The following is a 20,325-nucleotide window of genomic DNA, read 5'->3' as shown; positions in this document are numbered from 1 at the left end:
GTATCAGGAATGAAATCAGCTGTGCCTATTCAAAGGAAACATCCCGGAATCGGCCCTACATGATTTAGAGAAATCTCGGAGAATCTAAATCAGTATGGCCACACGGCTATTTGAAACAGATATGGAAATTCCCGCCGGCCGGTGTGGCCGTGCGGTTAAAGGCGCTTCAGTCTGGAACCGCGTGACCGCTACGGTCGCAGGTTCGAATCCTGCCTCGGGCTTGGATGTGTGTGATGTCCTTAGGTTAGTTAGGTTTAATTAGTTCTAAGTTCTAGGCGACTGATAACCTCAGAAGTCGAGTCGCATAGTGCTCAGAGCCATTTGGAAATTCCCACCAGGGGTGCCTAGATCCTTATCATCATATACTGTATACCAGTTCCTTCATATATATGTCGTTTTGATAGTAATGTAATTACTTCAGTGTCTATTCCCTCATATGAGATCAATATGAAACTCCAGTGTTTGATTCAAATATTTATATTTATTCTTCTAACACATACGGCCCGTTCATAAACGTTGGGGCGGTTGTAGAACGCTGCCGTTGCAATGACTACCATCGTGCAAGGAAGAGAGTGCTGTAAAGATTCTGTTTTGGAATAAAATCGTAATTACATGATGACGCATGAGGACACTTAGGCTTTTGTCTGTGGACTTTACCACCCTCATTCTGCAACAAGATTTGTGACACTGTATGCGATGTCGCTTTATTTTTTAGGATGTTACATTATGAAGATATATAATGCTCTATCTCATAGCTTCAGCTTATGGAATGTGATGAAGAAAACATCATACACCGAAGTTCCAGGACAGGTTCAGAGGGTCAGTCGCATGTGTAATCATTATTTGCTGACTGAGTTGCTGCTTTTCTTCTCTATCGCGTTTTGAGAAGATGACAGTTTCCTTCGCATGTTCATTTTTGCGCGTCCGCTCATGTGGCATCAGTATTTCTCACACAGCGTTCTGCACAGCCATGATATTGTCAAGACGCACTAAATAAGATACTTCTCTCCTCGCTGGAGAGCCACAAAGCTCCAGATTACGGTTCGATTGCAGCCGTATCTGCAGCGTGAAAAAGACGCATTGAGCATCGCAAAAACTAACTTCCCCTTCGTATACCCTTTCTTTCAAAGTTTCCTCACATCTGTCAAATACTCCCTCTCGACCACTCACTCACTCACTTCCCTGCCTCACCAACTCTTCATCTTCCATCTTGTCCTCTCCCGTTTTTTGGTAATCTTCTGTTGCCTCTTTGACCTATTTTCTATCTCTCACTCTTTCTGTAATATTTTTTTCTCTCGTCACCTTTTTCTTACTTTCTCTCGCTATCGCATTCCAGTTTGTCTCTCTCTTATTCTCTCTTTGCGTTATTAGATCATTTTATTTTTGTCTGATAGTTCCATCAATTCTTATAATTCTCACTTCAACAACGATACAACTCCATACTGATGGAGGTCTGAATACAGTATGTGTATTCTGCACTTTAAAGTAAAAATATGAAGTTACGAGCAAGAATTAATATAAAGCATTCTGTGTTTATGTGGTTTTCAGATTGGACTCATAATCCATAATGAGTCGATCTCACAGTGATTGAGTCTTGTGCTTCGATGACGTGAACTGTTACTGTAATTCTCTGAGGACCAAACCATTTTTCTTGGCCGACTGTAAGGTCAGAGACCCGGAATACGCAGCCATAAGCGTTAGTCCCTAACGCATGCGATCAGAGCTGAGTTGCCGATCCTGTGATTTATCACCGACTGCTTTCTTTACAGGGCAGTGAGCATCATACATCACTGAGGATCAGCGGCCTTTGCTCCCTGGCCGAAAAACGGTTTTGCGGTGTTCTCTTTTTCCTCCTTTCAAGGCCCATGCTCCATTCCTCCTCGCCGGTGCGTCGAAGGGTGAGTAATGATAAGAAAGTGGCGCATAGAAAAATTGAGGAAAGAAGTAATGGGATACATAGGCGATCCCACAGATTGTCCCAGTGTTTACTATAGTTCTGTAATACATGTTCAATAATTTATGTACGAGGTTATTTAACAGCAACTAAGTTTTTTTTTTTAGATTTTCACTATATTTTTCCGAAAGTATAATTACTCATTGGGTATAGAAGTCACTTGAAAAGGTTCTCATACGTTACAGGCCCAAAGAGATTCCATGTTAACATGAAGATATTCGGTAACCACCGACTGATGAACAGGTTTCAGTACCTTCCAATTCATAATTTATTGAGACCACAGAATGAATATTTCACAATGCAGCAGTCTGTCCGCTGATCCGCTACAAAACTGTGTGCCGGATCGAGAATCGAGCCCGGGATCTTTGCCTTTTACAAGGGAGTGCCCTACCAAATGAGCTGCGCAAATATGACTCAAGACCCGATCTCTTAGCTGTACTTACGACAGTATCGCACGTCCTATCTTCCAAACTTCACAGAAATTCGCCTACATACCTTGCTGGACTAGTTCTCCAGCAAGAAAAGACATTAAGGACATACAGTTTCAGAACAGCCTGGAGGGTTCTTCCCACAATGAACTTTTCATGGCGCAGCAGGGTGTGTGTTTATACGAAACTTCCTGGCAGATGAAAACTGTATGAAACCTGGTTGGTAGGTACTCGGAGAGCACACAGCATAAGATTACAACTGTGGATGGAGCCGTAAACAGTTACTGTGAGTTGTACAATGAAACACACAACATTATTTTCCTAAGAATCACTTATTTAGAGATAGCTTTCAAAGACAATACGGCTGAAGGCGTAGTTAAAGAAAATTTGAGATGATTTCCCAAGGCCCAAAACCACACCAAGAACAAGAACGGCTGAAGGCCTGGCTTAGAAATCAAAAGAAATTAAAAATAGAAGGTAATTTTTTTAAAAGAAACATGAAATTGAAAACAATTAGTGGCTGGAGGCCTACAATGCACGTCTGAAGGATAACTATACTTAAAACACATTAATGAAAAATTTTTCTAAGCAATAAAATTTCCTTTTAAATTTACAACAGAACGGCCAAAAGCCTAATTAAAGAAATGTTAACTTATTGCATGGCTGAAGGCCACAAACAAATTTGAAACTACGGCTGAAGACCTGAACAAGAAGCCAGAAAAACAATTTAAAATAAACCCCTTTCTTCTCATAAAAAATTTTCCTTTAAAGAATACACACGGCTGAAGGTCCTATTAGAAGGGGTTCACATAAATCCTCGGCTGAAGGCCACACATAACACATTGAACAACTAACGGCCTAGAGCCTGGATTACAAACACTTTCAGATAGAACAAATTTTAAGGAAAAATAAATTTGTAAATAAAATCAGTCTTCAAATTTTAATTTACTAGGATGACGCCCTTCATGTAAAATTTAATAAGAACTGAACTAATACACGGCCGATGGCCTCGCACAATACTTCAGACTATAATGAAAATCGCAATCTAAAACTACAAGTGGCGCTCAGAAACATTCCAAAGGTCGGCCTGAGAAGGTAGCTGAAACATAAGGTGAGGCGAGACAGGCAGCCAAGAGCTGAAGTTAAATAATCGGATGGCAATCCGAACTAGTGACAGCCCAAGGACTGACCAACAATTTAACCAATTCCCTTCCGCCCGACCAACGGCTCAACGATGGAAAATACAGGCTGAGGGTGAGGACACGAACAGCACTACGTCTTCAGAAATTGGCGTCTAAAAACAGCCAAGGGAGCAATAACCACTCTAGCAAAATATTAACCATACAATTTAAAGGATGTCGAACTACACGCCGTGCTGGACAGCATCATCACGAAGAGGAAAGGCACACTGCCAGAAAACTACGCTAACTACAAGACAGATAACTGGGGCGTTAACGGCCACAGGGCACAAAATACCGCTAGTGCACTTCACTAGCAAGTAACAGTCAATTTAATAATTAATCACAATATAGCAAGGCGGCCGCAAGAGTTCGCCGACTCCAACACATCATACATTGCTGCTAGCCTGGACGGCCCAGGGAGCAACAACCTGCAAATAAACGAAGAGAAGTCACAGTAGTTGAGGTTTCATAACAGCTTAACTGATCACTGAACTTCACCGTCCAAGTTCGGTGGCAACGAACTTTGTCGCCCTCGCAGCTAGCACCTCATGAACTGACAGCCCGGCCTGGGCTTGCGCCGCAGAGACTTCCTCGCTGCTCCGTCCCAACCGACTGGCTTAATCCAGCACGCAGACAGCATTAAAATAACTGGTCAGTCAAAATCACACAAACTACACATGGTTCTGAAACACTTCCACAAACAACTCCAACTATACTAAAGCTAGTCACTGTGGAACAACTAGAAGGAATAACAAATCGACACACACAGAGAACCCAGAAATGGTCTTCCGATGAGAAGACCGACCGAACGACCAACCAAGGTCGTCCCCACTCAAGCCATGTGTGTCGGCAATGGTCGGGCGAGTTACGGCTGTTCGGACCTCAGTGCTGCTAGATCCTCGACTGAACTCCCGACACATGACGACCCGGAAATACTAGTTGTCGCTCCAAAGATAGTACGACAGGGCTCTTATTGATAAGCGCTGCTACTGCCACTCACGGGCAGGCAAACCAGAAACAACAGGCTGCTTCCCTCTTCAAGGTCGTCCCCACTCAAGCCATGTGTGTCGGCAATAGTCGGGCGAGTTATGGCTGTTCGAACCTCAGTGCTGCTCCATCCTCGACTGAACTCCCGACACATGAAGACCCGGAAATACTAGCGGTCGCTCAAAGATAGTACGACAGGGCTCTTATTGATAAGCGCTGCTACTGCCACTCACGGGCAGTCAAGCCAGAAACAACAGGCTGCTTCCCTCTCCAAGGCTGTGGGTAAGGCGTATCTTCCGAATATATTTTATTCCACGAGTGACTGGTTGGTTGATTTTATGGGCAGGGTTGGGAAAGGGGCGATGGGGGGGGGGGGGGGAGGGGGATAGACCAAACAGCTAGGCCATCGGTCACATCGGATTATGGTAGTATGGGGAAAGATGTCAGCCGTGGTCTTTCGAAGAAACCATTCCGGGTTTTTGCCTAACACGATTTAGGAAAATCGCGGAAAACCTAAATCAGGATGGCCGGACGTGGGTTTGATCCCTCGTCCTTCCGAATGGGAGTCCATTGTGCTAACCAACGAGCCACTTCGTTCGGTTTCCAGGAGTGCTAGCCCCGCAAAATACGCAGCAGAACTTCTACGAAATTTGGAAGGAAAGAGAGGAATCACATGCGGAAGTGAAGCTGTGGGAAACGGGTGGCAAGTCGCGCTTAGGTAGCGCAGGTGGCGGAGCACTTACCTATAAAGGGCAGAACTGCCAGGAAGTTTGAGCTGTATAATTTGTTTCACCATTCCTATTACATGCTTCTGGGAATTGTGAATGGGTCTGTATAGGTAAAATATACACATAAAAAGAATTGCATCACCCCCGTTGCCAGAACTCCTAGCCGCAGACTGTGAATATTGTATCGCTGACACAGTCCCTTTGACTGCCCAGAGATATCGCTAAAAACGCCCAAAGACGTAAAGAATCATGCATGAGCAGCGACTATTAGACTGAGGGGGGTCCGCAAGCCGATCAGATTCAGTCATTCAGGCAGGAAGGAGGTATACGTCTCGTATTGTTTGTAGTTTAACCATGCCTAGACGGTCAATACCGCCGTTCGATCGCGTCCGCATTGTTACTTTGTGCCAGGATGGGCTCTTATCAAGGGAAGTGTCCAGGCGTCTCGGAATGAACCAAAGCGATGTTCGGACATGGAGGAGGTACAGAGAGACAGGAACTGTCGATGACATGCCTCACTCAGGCCGCCCAAGGGCTACTCAGTATGAGTAGTGGATGACCGCTATTCTTGGATTATGACTCGGAGGCAGCATATTGCCATGGACGACAAGTCGAGCCCCCATCGTGAACAGCTTGTGAATGATTTCCTTCAGGATAACGACATCGCTCTACTGGAGTGGCGAGCGTTTTATCCAGACATGAACCCTATCGAACACGCCTGGAATAGATTGAAAAGGGCTGTTTATGGACGACGTGACCCACCAACCATTCTCAGAGATTTATGCCGAATCGCTGTTGAGGAGAGGGGCAATCTGGCCCAACAGTGTCTTGATGAACTTGTGGATAGTATGCCACGACGAATACAGACATGCATTAATGCTCTGTATCAGAGGTATTGATGTGTACTGTAATCTGGACCACCACCTCGGAAGGTACAACATGCAATGTGTGATTTTCATTAGCAATAAAAAGAGCGGAAATGATGTTTATGTTGATCTATTTTCTATACAGGTTTCTATACAGGCTTCGGAGCTCTCGGAACCGAGGTGATGCAAAAATTTTTTGCGTGTATTTTGTAGGGCTTCATCTCTCACTACTCACGAGGATAATCTGAATGTAGCTTGAGAAACGACACGTAAGTGGGTTTCTCTACGAATGAAGAAAGTCAACCTCTGCCTTGCATAATAGAAGTTAGTAAACTTAATATCGGGCTCTCGGCTTGTCTGACACGGACTAGCTCCCTAGACACTACTGTTGACCGACTCATTGGTATTAAATTTTTAATAGAACAGGATTCACCAGCAAAAAAAGGAATATTCACTTTTCCCTTTTACGATAGTAATGAGAAAAGTATTCAGAATTTACTGTAGTGTTGTTCACCTTACTGTAAAAGTGAAATAATATCAACAAATCAGTACTAGCCACGCTTTGTGAGTGAAATAGTCAGCTTCAAAGTTTCGTCCCGCAGCCATTACATACAGCCCTTAGGCGCAGGGTATAATCCATCTTTCCGCGCTGCGCTCTTGGCTCACTAATAGGTCCCCCACGGACTGAGGTTATTTACAAATCTGTTACGTCTTTGGTTCCGCACTGAAGTCGTGACTTGCTAATTGCTTCACCAGAGCACACTACAGCTCGGATCTGGAACAAATTTATTCCTTCGGTGATAACCGGTAAGATCGGACCCTCGAGTGCGTAATCATTATACTGCGCTAGCAGCGCCACCTTTCCAACATGAGAGTAACTTCATTTCGCCGTACCACTATATTCGTTACCATAGTCGTGCCCTCACCGATAATTCAAACGTGGTGTGTTAAATGAAAGTGTAGTAGAGAAACTTTACAACGATACGCAGGAAACATTGGTAAAGTAATGTAAACAGCTTCGCTGGTTTGTGTGTGCTGCAAGGCGTACGTTGAACCGAAGAATAACAATAGGTTCCTAAGATTCTAAAACAGATTGCAACTGCTGTGTTGAAATTTGTGTACGTGTTAGAAAAAGCTTAGATTACTCTCATAGGCAGAAATAAGCCATCCCTTGTGTTTTGGTGGTATGTGGAATGAAATATGTGATGTCCATATCTGACACGGAAAACATCTATGAAGTAATCACATAGCACACACTTCCATAAATTCTGCTCAACGGAAAGGAAGAAAAAGGGTTTTCTTATCTTAAAAAAGAAAGTTTGATGGTAGCGCTCTGTTGCATGGATATGTGTTAGCCTGTCGCGTGTAGCGTGCGGCAGTGCAATAACAGTTTCGCCAGTTGTGTACACACAAATTACACGCACAAAATAGTTAACTACCTGAAAGATGAAATAATATCAGCCCTTTAATGATTAGCTTAACAAAATTCCCATAAACTAATTAGAGTGCACAGAGATTGTACTTACTGGTAAGTCATTACCCACTCTGCATTTGAATGTTGATTATTAAAACTGAGTAAGAATGACATACTTGAATATCATCGAAACCCAAGGTAGCGGCTCGGTGCTGTGGCACATATAAACAAAGTATGTATACGAAAATATATTTTTCTGGCAAATAAGTTTGCAACACTTGATTTCGTTGTTAACGTATTATTCATTAAGGGCAGGTCATATAGATTACAGCTCCGTGGAAATACCCCAACCCACATTTCTCATCACATAACCAGATACTATCTTCGCAAAGATAATCTGGAAAAATCCGGTTGTAAGAAACGTTACACACCATAAACAGTTAACGTCTAAGAATTGAAACGAAGTTAGGAATAATTTAGTAATTGGCCTACAAGTACTTGATAATACGTAGCATCTACGAGCCTATTTGGTTCAAATGGCTCTGAGCACTATGGGACTTAACTGCTGAGGCCATCAGTCCCCTAGAACTTAGAACTACTTAAATCTAAGTAACCTAAGGACATCACACACATCCATGTCCGAGGCAGGATTCGAACCTGCGACCGTAGTGGTCGCGTGGTTCCAGACTGTAGCGCCTAGAACCACTCGGCCACAACGGCCTACGAGCCTATTTCCACGGCTTGTTAACTTGTAGAAGGATACCAGCGCAGCGAACAGCAGCAATAAACAAACGTGTCTATTCTCACACGATAAATTGTACTTCAGCAGAGGAAAAAAAAAATTGATTGATTTTACCCGCCATGTTCCATGGAGCAGAGCCTGTTCATTTGTATCGCTCTCCATCAAACATAAGGAATAGCATCAGAGACAATATTGACAAAGTCATATATGGAGAACCCAAAAACGCGAAGGGCATCAAAACCAAAAAGATTTTCTGCGTTGCTCTGGTCGACCACAAATATGGGAACAGTGCGAACGATGGATTTGTAAGATACCTCAGCATTAAACTGTCCCAAGAGAGAAATCTTCTGTTTATTGTACGTCCGTAATTGCCGAGTGACAGGTGGGAGGAGTGGAGAACCCAACTGAAGATACGTCTGAGAATTAATTATCCACTTGCATGCGAACATCTCGACCAAGGATTTGAACAGTGAGGAATAACTTCCGTGAAAGGGAAGAAGTGCAATTGACAGACAACACAGAATCAGAATCAGCGTCATGTTCATGAACATCATGTATGCGGTTGGATTTGCAAACGGAAGACACATGACCTTTCTTTTTGCAGTTGTGACACACAGCCCAACGTTGGGGACAATCCTCGTGTGAATGTTTCGTAAAACACCGCGGACATGAAGGAAGTTGCCGGGGGTTTTGCTGCAGTTTCTTAGCGGGTTGTTTACGGCCAGGCCGAGGCTGCGCGTGGGAGCGCACTGCGGCCACGTCGGCCGGCGGGGACGCGCCGCACGCGTCGTCAACAGCGCGCAGAGTTTGTATTTCCCCGACATCACCCCACGCCTTTATTTGCGCCCCAGCGGCGCGAGAAATTTCAAAAGACTGCGCAATGGAGAGAACTTCATCTAGGGTCGGATTCGCCAACTGAAGGGCACGTTGCCGATCCGCTTTGTCGGGCGCCGACCGGATAATAGCATCCCGTACCATGGAATCGGCAAAGGATTCTTTGTGAATGTCAGTAACAAATTGACACTTTCGACTGAGGCCATAAAGTTCAGCAGCCGAAGCGCGATAGGATTGATGTGGCTGTTTTTGACAACGATAAAAGGCAACACGAGAGGCTACCACATGCGTTTGCTTTTGAAAATAGACAGACAGAAGTGAGCACATTTCAGCAAAGGACAAAGATGCAGGATCCTTCAAAGGTGCCAATTGCGACAACAACCGATACATTTGAGGTGAAATCCAGGAAAGGAACAGAGACTTACATGGTTGTTCGTCCTTGACATGAAATGCCAAGAAGTGCTGTCGAAGACGTTTTTCATAATCAGACAAGTCTTCCGCCGTCTCGTCGTAAGGAGGAAAAGGAGGTACAGCCAACGACGAGAAACGCCCCGCATTTGACGCCGCGACGAAATCGCGAATCGCCGCTGTTAGAAGCGTTTGCTGTTCAAGGAGATTTAGCAATAGTTGCTCGACAGTAGCCATGTAACCCTGTGGGTCAACGGTGAAAAGGGAAAATCCACTACCTCGTCGCCAATAGCTATAACGTCAAGTTTAACAAATATATTTCAGAACGACACAACACATATAAGTCACAGAGTAAGTTGACAAGCAAGACATGTGTACGCGTTAGCATTCGAATGAGCAGAGTCCCAGTCCAGCGGCCGCTGTTCGGCTGGCCGCTTAGGTGGCGCAGCTGCTGCATGGCTGGCAGACAGCGCCGCACGTAGAGGACGTGCGTAATTGCGCCCCGGCGCTTCGAATGATCAGCGAGTCACAACATAACAACATCTCCCACATGTGTGATATGCTTTCCGTAATATGGATACTGCGAAGCCATATGACGACCACAATTACGTAGCCTGCGACAGTTTTTCAAATTCCTTCTCCTTCCTGTAGGTATCATATCTCGACAGTACTCTATATATTCATCCCCCATAATTTCTAATGAACACACACTGTCTCGAAACCTAGATGCTACAAAGTGACGTACGCTTGTTAGCGTAACCATACAATGAAAAAGCCGGAGAAGTGTGAGTTGGACCCGCACTCCGAGAGTTTTGTACATGCTTAGTTATATATATAGATGGTTCATCTATCCCGATAATCTACCATCTCTACTATTTTGGTCTGTTGTCGTTATCGATACTGACAAAACATCTGTGCCGGGAATTCCAAAACTTTCGAGATTTTTCTTAAATTTTATGTTTAAATTTTTCGTGTGATTTCGTGTCCATTATTGTAAAACAAAAATTTGGAGTAGGTATTAAAATCCATGGAGAAGAAATAAAAACTTTGAGCTTCGCCGATGACATTGTAATTCTGTCAGAGACAGCAAAGGACTTGGAAGAGCAGTTGAACGGAATGGATGGTGTCTTGAAGGGAGGATATAAGATGAACATCAACAAAAGCAAAACGAGGATAATGGAATGTAGTCGAGTTAAGTCGGGTGATGCTGAGGGTATTAGATTAGGAAATGAGACACTTACAGTAGTAAAGGAGTTTTGCTATTTGGGGAGCAAAATAACTGATGATAGACGAAGTAGAGAGGATATAAAATGTAGACTGGCAATGGCAAGGAAAGCGTTTCTGAAGAAGAGAAATTTGTTAACATCGAGTATAGATTTAAGTGTCAGGAAGTTATTTCTGAAAGTATTTGTATGGAGTGTAGCCATGTATGGAAGTGAAACATGGACGGTAAATAGTTTGGACAAGAAGAGAATAGAAGCTTTTGAAATGTGGTGCTACAGAAGAATGCTGAAGATTAGATGGGTAGATCACATAACTAATGAGGAAGAATTGAATAGGATTGGGGAGGAGAGAAGTTTGTGGCACAACTTGACCAGAAGAGGGGATCGGTTGGTAGGACATGTTCTGAGGCATCAAGGGATCACCAATTTAGTATTGGAGGGCAGCGTGGAGGATAAAAATCATAGGGGGAGACCAAGAGATGAATACACTAAGCAGATTCAGAAGGATGTAGGTTGCAGTAGGTACCGGTAGATGAAGAAGCTTGCACAGGATACAGTAGCATGGAGAGCTGCATCAAACCAGTCTCAGGACTGAAGACCACAACAACAACAACATTGTAATATTTCATTTATTTTATAAATTTTTCGGCTACGCTCAGCTATGCTAATTGGCCGTTCCAGATGTGTCGGCTTCCGTCTGCTGTCGTACCAGTCGCGATTGCTGGTTAGATTTGACAAAAGTCTGCAGAGAAGTAAACGCTAGAGCCAGCGATAGGGCTGTAGTTGCTACGCAAATGTAGAATGCTTGGACTGGTGCTATATGGGATGGAGAAGCCTCATCGCAAGCAATGGAAATGGAAACCTGCATCAGTCACCAGTATTATTTTGTTCTGAAACATTACAAATGCTGTACGTGTCTTAGGCAAAGATTGCCAGGGAATGTTTGCGTGTAGAATAAACAGTCTGTAAAAAAGGACCAATGACGCTAGTGCTGGCGTAGGACTGTTATCGGGCGGCCTCGAAGACTATATAAAAACCTCTGCAGTAGTTCCTGAGATTTTTGACGGATTAAGAGTACAGTGCAAGTTTATGACGGCGGAAAAATTAGTCTTATCTGAGTTAATTCAGATTAACGGTTTCGGAATTTTTTTCTTTTCTTCTACTCTGAAATCTTGCTTCTTTGCCAGATTTCTTGACTCTGTGTCAACGGGAGGTACCCTCTAGGTGTCGACAAGTGAGTTTGCGAGTAGGTCTTATCTCCCGATGGCATTGACTTGGAAGCTTAATTCTTTTAAATCGCCAAAAGGATGTAGACCATACTAACTGGCATAAATTTCAACTTGATACCTCTGAGAAATATGGCTCATAACAGTCAGACAGGCAGACAACAAACTGATCTTACAAGGGTTTCGGTTTTGCCGACAGAGATGCAGAATCTTCAGAATCAATATCGTCACTCCGGCGACTGTGACAAATCCGTACAAGATATAAATTGACGATTCGGATTACAGTTTCAGTTTTAGTAACAAACAAAAGAGCTTCTAGCGTAAATTGTTGGAAGATGTTGAGGACATAATGTAAAATTAATTGTTATGTCCGTAGGTGGATGGTTCAAATGGCTCTAAGTACTATGGGACTTAACATCTGAGGTCATTAGTCCCCTAGACTTAGAACTATTTAAACCTAACTAACTTAAGGACATCACACACATCCATAGCCGAGGCAGGATTCGAACCTGCGACCGTAGCAGCAGCGCCGTTCCAGACTGAAGCGCCTAGAATCGCTCGACCTCCGTAGATGGACAGATGAACGAGATAGCAGTCAGTTTATTTATTTTAAGAAAAGTAAATGTAGATCCAAAATAGACGTTTACGGAACGGCAAAATTAGTAATATAGTTAATTAATTGGGATTCATATTTCTAGCTGCAGGTTGAGCGACGGAGAACTCGAAAAATTACTTCCCTGTCGATGGAAAGTTTGATCACCAAAATGAGAGCCACTTGCTCATCGGAGCTGTTAACTGATGTAACACAACGGTTCTGTTGTACATATAAATAAAATTTTCTCTAAATTAAGTGAAAAAGCGTGTTCAGTGTAGACATGCTCCGATTATGGGCAAAGTGAAGAAGGAAATTCATGGTGACTTTTTTCAAAGGACGCTTCCTGGAGTTTTGCTTGAGCAGTTTTAGGAAGATACGAGATGTGGTGGAATGTGGCCCTTGATAGTGGTCTTCCGAAAGGAAGAGCAGTGTTGTAACGACAGCACTGTATGGCTCACACCAGCATTGCTTTCCTTCACATGCCCAGTTCCTCCCAGTTCTCCGAAAACATTTATCCATCACCAAAATGACCCTGTTATTATGTTAGTCCACTGTGTATGCTACACACTGCAAATGCACTGAACTGAAAATATCTTACTTCAACTCGTTTTTTTTCCACTTTGTCTATCAGCTTGTCCCAAACCCCCTCCTTCACACCCTCGTTCTCCCTCCCTCCTCCAAGTGAACAAGCAACCCGAATCAAGTTTCTGGATCTCCCCTACAATTATTAATTCACGTAAGTGGTTTACCCTTGATCAGAAACTAGTTTCAGTTGAAAAAAATGATGTATTTTAGTAGAAACTCAGTGAAGGACTGCCTACTAGAAAGATCAATCAAGGAGTACAGCGACCCATCCACATAGCTGCTAAGCGAGATGCGGTAAATGCTAAAAACTGTTAAGGGACTCAGTTCTATCAACTAAATTAGAACGACGCCAGGTGTTTACTTTACGAGCCTGACTTATTATTAACTGCCTCCTTAAGGTTTACATTAGCAGCAAGTGCCCCTCGACACCTCTTGCGCCTTATCTTCTCAAAATACTGCCATAAACACGAGGACGCGATGAAAGGAAACAAAGAGAAACAAGGCCCTCTGAAGGGATGGCGATGCTGGAGATGAAATTCGGCCGCGTGCAAAGCGGATGTAACGCAATTTAAATGCAAATTCACGGTAAGCTCCTCAAACATTAAATACCGTTCCTCTTTCCTTTCCTCTTACACCCGTCACGGTGATATTCGCAGGGTTTCCTACCTCCGCGCCGACAATCCCCCCTCATTCCAGAAGCTCCACCTCTCCGTTATGAATTTCGAGCTCTTGCATAAGCGACTCGGTAATCAGGCGTCCTGTACGACAGGAAAACCGCATGGACGCATTCCATGACTTCATAAAAGGGATTTTTAAATGTGGTTCCCAGATTACCTTGTGACACAAATACGTGGTGTCAATTGTCCACTGTAACGAATTTCGATCTGGTATGTGAATTTAAATTTCTGGTAACGATAAATTGGTACAAGCATTGCGTCATTTTCTGTTACCATTGTAAAATACCTAATGGTGATATTTAAATTCAACAGAATATTTTCTGTTATATATCTTCGAAATGCAAGAGACTTTGAGAGATCTTGATAGGCCGATGTACAATACAAGATCTCGTGCTTACAGTTAGTTACATTTACCTTCAGACAAAACAGGAAGAATAATTTATAGACTGAAACTTCCTGGCAGATTAAAACTGTGTGCCGCACCGAGATTCGAACTCGGGACATTTGCCTTTCGTGGATAAGTTCTCTAACTTTTTTTTCGATTTAGTGCTTTGCGTTTGGTCTAGGCGGACGTCACGAGACATTCGTTCAAATTGATCGTTGATTATTTGACTCAGTTTTTTTTTTTACTACATAGAGCACGCAGCCCTCTGACCGAACACGCTGAGCTACCGTGTCAGCTCCATCTGAGCTACCCAATCACGACTCACGACCCGTCCTCACGGCTTCAGTTCTGCCAGTACCTCGTCTCTACTTTCCAAACTTCACAGAAGCTCTTCTGCGAACCTTGCAGAAATAGCATTCCTGGTGGAAACGATATTGCAGAGACATGGCTTAGCCACAGCCTGGGGGATGTTTCCAGAATGAGATTTTCACTCTGAAGCGGAGCGTGTGCTGATATGAAACTTCCTGACAGGTTCTTCACAGTTTCCGAGGAGACTAACGGAACGAATGGGTAGCAGAACAAATGCAGGTGATAGTATCTGAAACATTATGACCTAATGTTATCTTTAATTCTGTAGATTTCTTCACAAAAGATCCCCGTGTACTGTTTTTGACTGTACTCGAAACAACACTGCAGTACGCTGGTGCAACCACTGCAGTGCTTAAACGTGAGATAAACTATGCGTTCGCTTGAAGGACTTGTCACCCCAAAAAACTCATGTGAGGTGCGCACTGAAATGGCCAGTAAGGACAGCACAATGTAGCCGAATGCCGCGTTGGTCGTATTCGCATGTAAGTGCTGATTAAGAGGGACATGCGACTGACGGCTGCGATTTTCTAACAGTTGCATGTCGGACACGGTTAGGCGAAGGGGTATGTTCATTTGAAGTATTTTGTTCAGAATCTTCATTTGAAGAGGTGTGTTAAGAATCACCAATACTATCACCCATCAAAGCTTGTACCTTTCCTCCAGTCTAACCTCGCAGATTGAATATATTTAAGATTTTGTGTATAGATTACACTTTTTTGTCTGTTTCGAAAATTTTGGACTGTACATATCGAAATAATCAGCAACTAGTTGCATAAAAGAAATGTAATCTCTTAACCGTTGTCAGGCACATAGTGCCTTTCTTCAGAAGTTAATAACTATCTCTTTACTTGCGACTGTCAACAATAAGATACATGCAGCATGTTGCTGATGTCATTTGGTTCACAGTGCCTGCATGCATCTTATTATCATCACTAGCAAATAATGCGATAGACATAACCTTCTGAAGAAGTGCACTCATTGCCAGAAACAGGTTAAGAGGTTAAATTTCCTTTATACAGCTGTTTGCTGATTATTTCGATGTATACAACTACAGTTGCTCAAGATGGATAAAATATTAAATTTTGAACTCTTTTGTAGACTCGGCCGTTTCTTCCAAGCCGACAAATCCCTAATGTTGTCATTCTTTCTTAAAGTCTAGCTTCCATTACAAAGAGCTTCCTTTACTTTTCACACAACCAAACTGATCATCACTCATTCTTGTACAACATGTGTATGCCGTAAGCTGATTGTGCGTTATGTTGCATTTGTCTTGCTTTACCGTCTTTGTGATTATATGTATGCAGGATATTTCACACAGTAACTTGAGTAGACTTTGGTGGTCATTTTCCCCTTTAAATATAAAAAGTGATTCAAATGGCTCTGAGCACTATGGGACTTAACATCTGAGGTCATCAGTCCCCTAGAACTTAGAACTACCGTAGCGACCGTAGCGGTCGCGCGATTCCAAACTGAAGCGTCTAGAACCGCTCTGTCACACCGGCCGTCCTTTAAATATAAAAATGTTATCTACTTCTTCAGTTATTTTTGATAGCAGGCTGTTTGAAACTGGCAGCCATTTCCTACTATATGGACAAAATGAAGCCCTGAAAATCTATTCACTCTTTACCCGTCCCTGACAAGGTAACTGGTAGAATGAGGGTCACTCGACTGCAAGTCTTTGGTCACCATCACTGATGATATTGTAACTCTAAATCTAAAAATTTGGTGGTTTTGAACTTTAGTGCCAGGATGATTTGATTGGTAGTCAAAGACGCTATCCCTAGAGCACAGTGACTCAGTTTCAATATTTTGCTTACACTTTCCATTACCTTGTCCTTCGGCGCTGTAACTCCTTTTATCTCCTTATTACTAATAAGTATAACATCATTAACAGTAAGCCGTTACAGCGGCCTGTTAACAGTGTGAGGTAACGAAGCACACTAATCTGAACTCGGGTGTGGTTGTACCTACGAGCTGTGTGTGAAGACAACAGTACTAGCGATCTGGCAATGCTGTATTGCTCTTCTCGTGTATACCGGTGTGTTCATCCCTTCCTGAGGCTCAGTCAGACTATCTCCTCCGTAAAGCCATCACGTTATTTTTGAGAGTATCGTCAATGAAGCAGTACAGTAAGAAAATGGAACAGCGGAATTTGGAGCAAAGTTATGACATAAATTTTAGTGTTAAAGTTAGGAATCCGTGAGTGTGACTTTTGAAAAGCTGGAACAAGCTTATGATGAGCACAAGTTTTTGGCTGACACATATCATTTATGGAAGGCCCGGAACACGTTGAAGATGAACCTCCCTCAGAGAGACTTTCAACTTCAAAAGCTCACGAAGACATCGAATGTGTGTGTGTGTTCTTGTGAGATCAGACTGACGTTCAACAATAAGGGTGATGGGTGACCTGTCAAACAATTTCACTGCATATCAAATTTTGACCGAAGTTTTGCACATACGAAAGGTTTGTGCGAAAATGCTGCCAAAAAACCTCACAACTGAGAAAAATGGCAATCGAATAAACATGTATGTGGATATTCCTGAGAAGATTGTGTGGTCACAGGTTATGAACCAAGGATTTTTGAGCATAATCCTGAGATAGACAAAATGAGAAGTGGCACACTGTGACATCTCCCCAACGAAAGAAAGCTGGAAAGCTCAGAACAATGCTGAGTAGGGTATCGGGCATAAATTATTTCTTCCTTCAGGACAAACTGTCAACCAAGATGTCCTTGAGTGGCTCAGAAAAAGAACGAATAGAGTAAGGTTAAACATTGCAGACAAGTGGTTGCTGCATCATGACAACGTCCCATGTCATGTAGGCACTTCCATCACGGAATTTTTGACGTCAAAAAGCATTCCTGCTGTTCCGCAGGGGCCCCACCACCTAATGACCTAATTTGAGGCCGTGTGCATTTTTTCCCAAAATTGAAAAATGTCTTAAAAAGGACATCATTTTAAGACTCTTGAGAACATTCAAAAGAATGTAACAAACACGTTAAACTCCCTACCAGTTGAAGCCTTTCGATGCTGCTACCACGACTGGAACAACGACACAACTGGTGCACAACTATTATTTGAAGGGTTATAATACTGTGTTTGGAAAAAAAACAATAAAAATCATTGGTCGATAAAGTCAGTCTCGTTTGCTTTCTATTACACCTCATAGTCAGGTGCCAAAGTTAGTTCCCGTTGTGATCGGGTCTATGAGTCGATTTGTCTATCAGTATCTTCTAGCCCATCAGCTATACACACGCATTACCAATTCTACACAACTGTGTCATTGGCAATTACAGCACGGAAAAGTTATGAATATATCGAATATTAAGTTATTGTTTTGATTTTCCTTCCTTCGCTATCTTTTCATGAAACTAAATGGCTCAAAGAAAATGAAAGTAATCTAGTGTTGTTAGTCATTAGTTGTGGAAGCATGAATAGGGCGCAACGTTTCCTCAACAAAGGCACCATTTGAGATACAGCTCTAGCCCTCGTTGACCGGTAATGGGACGGAAATATATGAATATAACATTATAAACGAGTAAATATCTTTTCGGATTATATTCTAATATTTGAAGAGTGGCGAAGGAAAAAAGCGCGTTTTCAGTGCTACCGTGTTCTGTATTCTGTTGCATGTTCCATGTAAATGTCGGGTGACTAGGTCCTCCCATAGGGTAGACCGTTCGCCGGGTGCAAGTCTTTAGATCTGACGCCACTTCAGTGACTTGCGCGTCGATGGGAATGAAATGATGATGGTTAGGGCAACACCCAGTCCCTGAGCAGAGAAAATCTCCGACTGACCGGGAATCGAACCCGGGCCTTTATGATTGACATTCTGTCACGTTGACCACTCAGCTATCGGGGGTGGACAACAAAGAAAGTGAAATCAGCGAACATGGCGTAAAAAAGAAGTCAACATTTTGAGTTGGCGAACGTCAGAAAAGTTGTTGAATACCGGCAGGAGATCTGAGACTGAAGCCAACAGGCAATACGCGCAATACTTACTCCGTGAAGCATTTGTTCTACATCGTCAAATAAAGCTACTTGAAACACAAAGGAGGCTGTGAATGCTGTATAATCGGCTGCGTCAAACCGCGAGTGACCACTTTTGAAACAACCAATGTTATGATTCATCTAACGGAGTGCTTTCCAATCTTTCTGGGACCATTACCCCAGACTGACATCAGATATTAGTTAGTATATACAATCACACCCCGTAATCAACATTAATGCTGTCAAACTTAAAACTGAAAAAGAATTTTCTTCTAACGGTTTTACTTTTCAGTTAATGAAAGATACATGATATTTAGTGTTCGGAAGTGTTTCAACAAACTGCGAACTAATGAGTGAAGAAACAACTGGTGCTGCTTATTTCTAACAATGCTTTTCTTTATACAGAATGATGAAGCAATTCCCATTGTATTACGAGTACTATACAAAACTCCTCCTCAGAAATGAACGCTGACTGCTCCCACTAAGAGCAGACTAATGTTACAGAAGATGCTTCCTTGACACCACTCCCCTTCCTAGGGACACCTGCTTCACCCTCAGCCTGCGCTCCTATTTGAAATCAGCAAAGTTAAAATATGTGCACTAATCATCCTCTTTGTAAATCACTTGACTGCTGATCACTTTACGTCTAAAATGGGAGAAATTGGAAGACTCCCTGAGGTGGGAATTAACCTCAGGTATGGAATACCGGCCATAATTTGAGGAAGAAATTTCTGAGGATGTACGTCTGGAGTACAGCATTGTATGGTAGTGAAACATGGACTGTGGGAAAACCGGAAAAGAAGAGAATCGAAGCATTTGAGATGTGGTGCTATAGACGAATGTTGAAAATTAGGTGGACTGATAAGGTAAGGAATGAGGAGGTTCTACGCAGAATCGGAGAGGAAAGGAATATATGGAAAACACTGATAAGGAGAAGGGACAGGATGATAGGACATCTGCTAAGACATGAGGGAATGACTTCCATGGTACTAGAGGGAGCTGTAGAGGGCAAAAACTGTAGTGGAAGACAGAGATTGGAATACGTCAAGCAAATAATTGAGGACGTAGGTTAGCCATTTTACTATTTATGCTTATGTGGTTTATATCTAGATTTTGCTGCCATAGATACATGGTACAAAGTATGTGTGCAGTGGGTGGATTATATGAACAAAATGTTCTCACGTTCGTTTGATAATCTGTGTAAGGATCTGCTATTGTTAGTAATTCAGCTTGGGTGTACTGAAACAAAGATAAATGAGCTCTCGGTATCAGTAGTAAATAAGATCCTTGACTGTGTTTTCATTTTTATCTGTGGTTCCGTTGCTTGCCAGTGAGTTGCACAGCGCTGGGGCATCCTTTTTTAAGGCTTTGTGGCGGACAGTTGAGTTTTTGAGAGTGAGAGATCTGTTTCTAATTTTTTTCTGGGAGAAGTCATATGGAATTCTTTCTTACGGAGATGAAAATCCATTTATAATTATTTGTCTTGATGCAGAAGATTTTTGGAGGAATTTTAAAGGCAACGGAGGCTTGTGCAAGAATGAAATGTTTGTCACAACTATTAATTGTAGGTATCTTTGTCCCTTAGATAACTAACAACTTTTATGAATTTTGTTAATTTGATGTCTTTATTTTCATTAGGTCACAAATTACTCAACTGTTTGAGATGTCTCTATATTTTGCATTGAAAGAAATTTATAATGGTTAGAGTGTTATTATATTGTGCTTTCTTTCTC

The sequence above is a fragment of the Schistocerca piceifrons genome, chromosome 6 (genome assembly GCF_021461385.2).
Source record: "Schistocerca piceifrons isolate TAMUIC-IGC-003096 chromosome 6, iqSchPice1.1, whole genome shotgun sequence".
Lineage (NCBI taxonomy): Eukaryota > Metazoa > Arthropoda > Insecta > Orthoptera > Acrididae > Schistocerca > Schistocerca piceifrons.
This window is presented reverse-complemented; position numbering follows the sequence as displayed.